The 7,531-nt window shown below is 39.6% G+C and overlaps 1 long non-coding RNA gene across 1 annotated transcript in view; it reads right to left on the bottom strand.

The window, feature by feature from the left end:
* Positions 1 to 6,290: 6,290 nt before the first annotated feature.
* Positions 6,291 to 7,531, bottom strand: part of LOC104873530 — an 8,710-nt gene continuing 7,469 nt past the window's right edge. The window contains exon 3 of the long non-coding RNA XR_783503.2: positions 6,291 to 6,691. This is a non-coding gene — a long non-coding RNA (uncharacterized LOC104873530). The remainder of the gene's footprint in view (positions 6,692 to 7,531) is intronic.

The following is a 7,531-nucleotide window of genomic DNA, read 5'->3' as shown; positions in this document are numbered from 1 at the left end:
TATTAATTCATAAAATTTGGAGATCCTTAAATAATTGAACTATGGGGAGTTTTTTGGTTTGTGGGAGTTTAATGAATTATTGTTTATAATATAATATATATGTTTATGTGTGTGTGTTCTTTATGTAAAATAAATAATTTAGGGATTGGGAGTAGAGCTGAGCTGCCTGATGCCCTGAGTTCAATCTCCAGCAACAAAACAAAGTAAAACAAACAAACAAAAAACTTCAAATCAACTTACTTGGATGGCTGTTTTTCAAATCTAACTCTAACTTAACATTAGACCATGTTTTTGAACAAAATATCAATTTATAAGTATTTATTTTTAGATTCAAGAAAGAAGATAATGGCAAATCCAAGTTAGAAATTTCAAAATACCTTTGACTCTTCCCTCCCTTCCTGTTCCATTATACCTACCTCTGTAATCCATTCTGTAACAGCAGTATTTGTCTTAAATAAAAATATGATTATTTTGAAGCCTCAGTAAAAAAGAGTGTTCAATGCCTTAGCATGGCATTCAATACCTTCTTGATTTGACTGTAGCTTAGCATTCTAACAATATGTCTTGCCAGTTCTCGGTTCTTTTTATTGTTTTCATTACCTAAGAAACTTTAACTCCTGTCATAGTAGACCCCAAATGTGTGTCAGTATCATCAGAGTCTTTGAGCAAAACCTTTTTGCCATTTTACCACCCAGCCCAAACTGATCTTTCTAGGCCTAACCTAAATGATTACCTTCACCCATTTCCATAGCAAATTATTTCTCAACCACAGACTAAAACATCCAAGGGAGATGGGCATGGTGGCACATGCTTGTAGTCCTGGTGACTTTGGAGACTGAGGCAGGAAGATCTCAACTTTGAGGTCAGCCTGGACAGTTTAGGAAGACCCTATCTTAAATTTTTTAAAGAGTGCTGAAATGTAGCTTAGTGGTAGAGTGCTTGCCCAGCATGAGCAAACCTTAGAACTGCAAAAGAAAAAAGGGTATTTTTGTGACTTGTAAGATAAAAGCACACACCAGCTTCTGGGCTCAAACCTTATCTACACCTTTAACAGAGAATCATCCCCTTAATTGGGGGTCAAGAATGTTTGGTTTGAATAAAGCGATTATAAGGAGTGTGTTTTTTAACCTTAACTTGCCTTGAGAAGGTGAGAATAATATCTACACTGGTCTGTCTTGGCTTGGGGTATATTTTGAAGGGAGCAATGGTATGAAAATATGTTCTCACTATGTGAATTCTTCCAATAACTGTGAACCTGGATGAATCTCTGAGTAGATCAGTAGCAGTTCAAGAGCATCTCAGACATTGGTCTCCCAGTTTTCACTGCCCACCTCGAGACTTAAGATGTTTCTGAAAAAGTTAAAAGTTTACCTATATTTGTGTTTCCCAAAAAGCCACTTCTTTTCAAGAATTCCAGGCAGACAATGTATTATATTGGTACAAGAATTTTGGACTGAGTGCCATACAACTGTCATTATAACTTGCATAAACCTAGCCATTTAGTAATGTCCTTCTCTTGTACGTCACCACTGGTGCAGACATTCAGCCTAAATAAGACCCACTTGGGTGTACTGTGCTCAGGAATTTCTGAACATAAGCATTTCAGTTCTTTGAGTCATTTTTGAAGAGCAGCCACCACAGTCTTTCATTCTTTTACTGTAGCCTCTTGCTTCTTCTTTATAGGCTTCCTATACACCCCTCAAAGGACCACATAAATGGTTCTTCTGGCTCAAAAATTAAGGGGGACCCTTCGCTGAGGGTCCACTCAGGCACAGGCATGCTTGAAGTTCCCACCCAGCCCTTTAAGACTCTGCAATCTAGACAATCGAGGAATGTTAGCACTGGAAGTGACCTTGGGACAAAAGTCAATAACTCCAACGCTGGCAGGCGCCAAGAAGGAACCGTAAATGTAGGAGCAGGCTGGTGGGTGACACGGGTGACTCCTGTTAGAAGAGAAGGATCCATGACCCTTTTAAAAGAACAAACACTGTTCTACATAGCAACAATTACTGGGTGAGAATGAGAGCCCCATTGTTGCCCAGAATTTCCAACCTTCCAAAGGAAAATGAGAATCTAGTATTTTTTCTTTGGTGAACTATCCCTATTTTGAATCTAGTTGGAATTCTTTTGCAAGCTTTACTCACTCAGGTGAAATCAATCTGCAGGTTGGATGTGGTCTGGGTCATCAGTGTGCAGTCTTTATCTTAGGGACCATTTATCCCACCTCCCTCATTACACAGATGTAATCCCCAAATAAAACTGATTTCATATAGTGAGTTGGAACCAAGATGCCCAGAATTCAAGTCCTCTGATTCCCAAGTCCTTTACAATCACATACCCCAGGTTAGGCATATGAATCTGAGATATTGGAATATAAGTACAGTACCAATTCAGCCTGGAGGGGTCTTGCCTGGTTCAGGCTCACCTGAGTTTGAAGACAACAGGATAACAGATCCATTTCAGGTCCTTGTAGTATCTCTGAAGTCCTCTGGAACTGGACATTAAAACCTCCCTAACATGACTGATCATTAGATACACCCAAGAAGCCTTACAAAATATAAATATCTAGGTTTCAACCTAAAAGTAATCAATGAGAAACTGCAGAGACATTTATATTTTTAGTAAGCTCCCAGGTAGTGTACCTGCAGTTCCAGCTATTCAGGAAGCTCAGGCAGGGGTATCATTTGAGCGCAGGAATTCAGAGCCAGCCTGGGCAACACAGTGAGACCCCTATTTCAGAATGATGAATGCCATCGATGATTCTATGGTGGGCTGGGAAGTCATTATGGACCAGAAACCCCAGATTAATCCCAATCCAAGGTAATAACCCTTCAACATAGAGCAGTGCTACTATCCAGTGAATGACTGCATGTTAATTTTTCCATGTTTTAAAAATCACCCTTTTTTGGGCTGGAGATTTAGCTCAGTGGTTCCACCACCTACTTCACAAGCACAAGGTCCCGAGTTCAATCCCTGGTACCAAAAACAGAAACAATAAAAATCACCCTCTTCTACTCTCTTAAATTTTTGTTTTCTCACTTTTTTAATGGGAAAAATAAGGAAAAAAGAGCAAACTCTGTGGTAAAACTTTTGATTCTCAATACTACCGTTAGAGCAAGATATTTTTATTCAGGAATGAACCTGAACAGCTGCAAAGAACTACTTAATTAAATCATGAATGATAAATTCCTCATAAATTATACTTAAACATTTTATAATTTTGATGGTTCTTATTTTTTACTATACTCTGTAAACATTTAAGTGGAACTATGAATTAGATTTTGAAATAGATGAGTAATTTTAGACTGTGACATCCATTTTCATAGCATGCCAGTTTATTTTAAGGGACAATTAGTAGCACTTATAAAAATGTATCTAATTGCTAGGCTAAATCAAACTCAGTAGTACTGGATGTTTTTACCCTCATCAGTCCTATTTTTGCCCACAGTGACAAAAAAAAAAAAAGGTAAGTAAGTAAATAAATAAAAAGATTCTAAAAGCAAAATGCTTATAATAAAACCTAATTATCATTTTGCAATTGGCTCAGATTCACTTAGGCCAAAGTTGTTTATAGGTCTCATGTATCACTTCTTATGTTGACTGCGTTACTCAGGTGGCCAGAGTATTTCCCCATCGCATGTGACTGGAGCCCTTTTTAGCGAGTGAGCGCAATCAGTTGTTTATGTTGTTTGGGGCTTAGCTGGTTTTTTGTTTTTGTTTTTGTTTTTGGTATCAGGGATGGAACTCCTTGTGCTTGTGAGGCAGGAGGTGGCACCACTGAGCGAAATCCCTGCCCTAAACTTGTTTTCTAACATCCGTATTCAAAATCGGATTTCCATGCTGGTGGTTAGGATGGGGACAGTGATGGGTGGCTACCGACTCCTTCTCAGCTGGCAGCACGTGGACTCGATTAGCCTCATCAAGGCACTGGTTGTTTGCCAACTTGCAAGGCATATGGCTCAGCAATTGTAACATCTTTTCTTTGGAAATCTGCAATGTGGTCATTTTGAATAATGATGAATTGAGTTACCTTAGTCCTGAGAGGAAGAAATCAGCTGGAAGATCTCAAGGGTGAATCATTTCTATTCCAGCCAGTACCTTCTGTGCCACTTGCAGAGAGCTTTGAACAAGTCTCCCCAGGACTCATCAGGTGTGATGCCATCTCAGTCTCGCACAAATACTTTCTGAATTAGTTCTTAATTTTGGGTGAATTTTCAGATGGAATTCTTTATTTTCCTAGTTTAAAAATCCCCCACTATTATTTTCAGAATGATTGTGATGGAGTAGGATTCTTCTGTCAACTCAGTCTGTTAGAAAAAGCAAATGGAGCCTGAGGTTTTGCTCAGACGTAGAGAAGATGCTTAGTACTTGGAAGGCCATGGCTTTGATGCTCAGCAGAGACAGGAGAGAGAGAGCCATACATCTTGCACCTCCAAAGGGGCTGCTGTTACTCACTTCAATTCACTGTGCAAGTGGTAAGGAGACCCTGATACAGAGAGATCTAACTTTAAAAAAAAAAGTTGGCATTGATATTTTTATATGAAATCTCCCTGGTTTGAAATACTAGCAACTGCTTTAAAACAATTTAAAATATTACTCAGCTCAAACAATACACTATGATAGGATACATCTACCTGATAAGATTCCAGTCTCAAACTCTGAGAACCATTGCTCCATATGGCTGTAGTCTTAGGACTAAATCAATTTAGACATTTCACTCTGGGTGGCTTCTGGGTAAAACCAATGCATATATAACGAGTGCTGAACACAAGCGCTGCTGTAGATACAGGAGATAAAGCAGTTAACAAAACAGACAAAACAAAACTCAGTCACATTCCTGGAATTCACAAAAGACAAGATAACAACACCTAAGAAACTGGATGAGGAAAAAAAGCTCAAAGAAATTTATAAATAGTTGATCATGACAGATCAGCATGTAATACAGAGTTTAAAACAATTAAAACCTTCGAAGCAGGCTACTTCATGGAAAGTGTAGCTGTGTTTAAAACTCCCAACAGAAGAAAGTGGTTTTGGGAAGGGGCAGGGGATGTAAAAAGAATTAAGATGTGCTAATGTGCATGAACCAACTCCCCACTGTTAGATAAATAGAACCGAAAACCAGGACAAGACCAGGACCATCACAAGCCTTTATTATGGAGAGGATCTGTCCAGCCGTCTCTGAACAAAGGAGAGAGAGAGCAACATGGCAGGATTGGGAGCTTCTTTTGTAGGAGCGGGGTGGGGTTAGTTTGAGCTGGGGTGGAGTTGAGTGAGGTAGTAGTAAGGGAATGGAGGAGCCTGTGAAGGAATGTGATCATAATGTGCTGAAAGACCCTCATCTAACCAGTATGTGTTGAGTCCCTAACTTTGTGCTACTTGCATTGCATGTGCTACACGCAAGGGATACAATCATGAAAAAGAAAAACATTGTTTATCCTGCTATATTCAAGTATGGGAAGCAGAAAATATATCAGAAAAAAAAAACCCAAAGTACGTAATAAATAGTAACAAATGAAAAAAATCTATGAACAAGACTAAAGTAGAGATGAACAACATGAACAAGAATTATCTTTTAACGAGGATAGTCAAGGAAGTTCTCCCATAAAAAGTGATATTTAAATTTGGTGAAGTCCAGGCTTGGTGACTCATGCCTGGCCTGTAATCCCATCACTTGGGAGGCTGAGGCAGGAGGATAGCCATCAGCCTGGGCTACATAGTGAGACCCTGTCTCAAAAAACACAACAAAACAACAACAACAACAAAACCCAAACAAACAAATAAACAAAAACTTTAGGTTAAAGAATAGGAGAAGAGTCAGTGGAAAGGAAGTGGGTGAAGAGGATTTGTACAAAAGCCTTGAGCTTGAAAGAGTACTTTTAAAGGCTGGAAGTCTAGTGCTGCTAAGGGATCATGGGTTAATCCTGGAGGGACAAGCAGGAGACAAGTGGGAGACACGCAGAAGAATGTGGGGCTTACCCTAAACCCAGGGGAAGTTACTGTGTTTTAGTCAGAGGAGTGCTTTGATTTAATTTACACTTTTGTAAAGCACCCTGGCTATTGTATTTACAGAATGGAAACAAGGGTTCTGAAAGCATTGACTCCTGCAGACTTAAGAGGCCATTGCAGCTGAGTGTGGTGGTGCAGATCTTACAGCACCCTGGGAGGCTGAGGCAGGAGGATGGCAAGTTTGAGCCAAGCCGAAGCAATGGTGCAACTTAGCAAGATCTCATCTCAAAAATTTAAAAAACAAATAAAATAAAAAGGATGCAGCTCAGTGCAAAGAGCCTGGTTTTAAACCCCAGTACAAAAGAAAAGAAAAGAAGGCCAAAGTAGGAACTTCAGTAAAAGCTAGTGGTTGACTGTCCTAGGGAAATGGTAAGCAGGGTGGGGCATAGATTTCAGACACATTTTGTTTAGGGAATTTTCCCTTAAACCCATGGCTATCTGTTTGCTCATTCTTCTTAACTTTTTTCTAGGAAATAGAAATCACAAGGTTGAGAGTTAATTCTGCCTTCTGATATGAAAAGTTAGTGCAGGAAATGGATAGTCAATTCCAGCTGAGTAACAACATCTTTGTGAACTTACTTGCATTACCCTTGAGTCCACAAAGAAAAAAGTTAGGGGCATGATCTTGTCTGCTAAGCATCTCCCTCAGTGCCAAAAACTTGAATCACCAGGAGTTCTTTGCGTCCTGAAAGATATGAACAGCACGATTGCCCTGCTTATCAAAATATTTCGTGTGTTTGTTCTATTGCTCACTTACAAAAGCAACAATCACAAAAAATGCTGATACTATCGAAGGAGAAGAAACTTCACGGTGACCCTTAACCCATAAAAGTAATGAAGAGTTAGTCTTGGAGAAAGTTTAAATGAGTCCTAACAACTGGCTTGCTCTCTGACTTGGGATTACTGCAGGTTGTTTGCTGTTTCACCCTATGTGGTAGAACCTCTGGCCCAGCTGAGCCATCTGGGGCCCAGAGAATGATGTCCCCAGCAAGCGGGGCCTGAAAATTTAGCACATTGGAAAAAGAACATCAAAGTAAACATCTGGTGTTTTTTTCGACTTGATGCAGAGAGAGAATTTAGGAGAGAGCTCTTGGCTGGAGCCCAGGCTCTCCACAGAGAGAATGTTCTCCTAAATCCACTCTTCACATCTTCCCATTCAAGCAACATGGGCCCAGCTTTACACTGAAGATTCACATTTCCTACAACACTTTCTAGCATGGGTTTGTTTCTGGGACAGACTGAGGAAAAGGAAATTGGAGACAGGTAATCAGGACAAGCAGTAGATTTCTAAGGCTTGGGATATTTGGAAATCCCTCAAGTTTTAACTTTCCATGGCGGGGGAACTGTCAAAGAATCAGACAACGCTAAACAGTTCAACTTGCCTCACTCAATTTTACCATGAAAGGAGGCCCAGGATTCTCAATGAACACTAATTCTTATAGCTAATCCCTGAAATCATTTTTTCCCAAATCTCTCTTCTCATCCAATCCCAACTCCTAGTAAAAAAAAAAAAAAAAAAAAAAAA

This window comes from Fukomys damarensis, unplaced genomic scaffold (assembly GCF_012274545.1).
Source record: "Fukomys damarensis isolate Sample0158 unplaced genomic scaffold, DMR_v1.0_HiC HiC_scaffold_35, whole genome shotgun sequence".
Taxonomy (NCBI): domain Eukaryota; kingdom Metazoa; phylum Chordata; class Mammalia; order Rodentia; family Bathyergidae; genus Fukomys; species Fukomys damarensis.
This window is presented reverse-complemented; position numbering and strand designations above follow the sequence as displayed.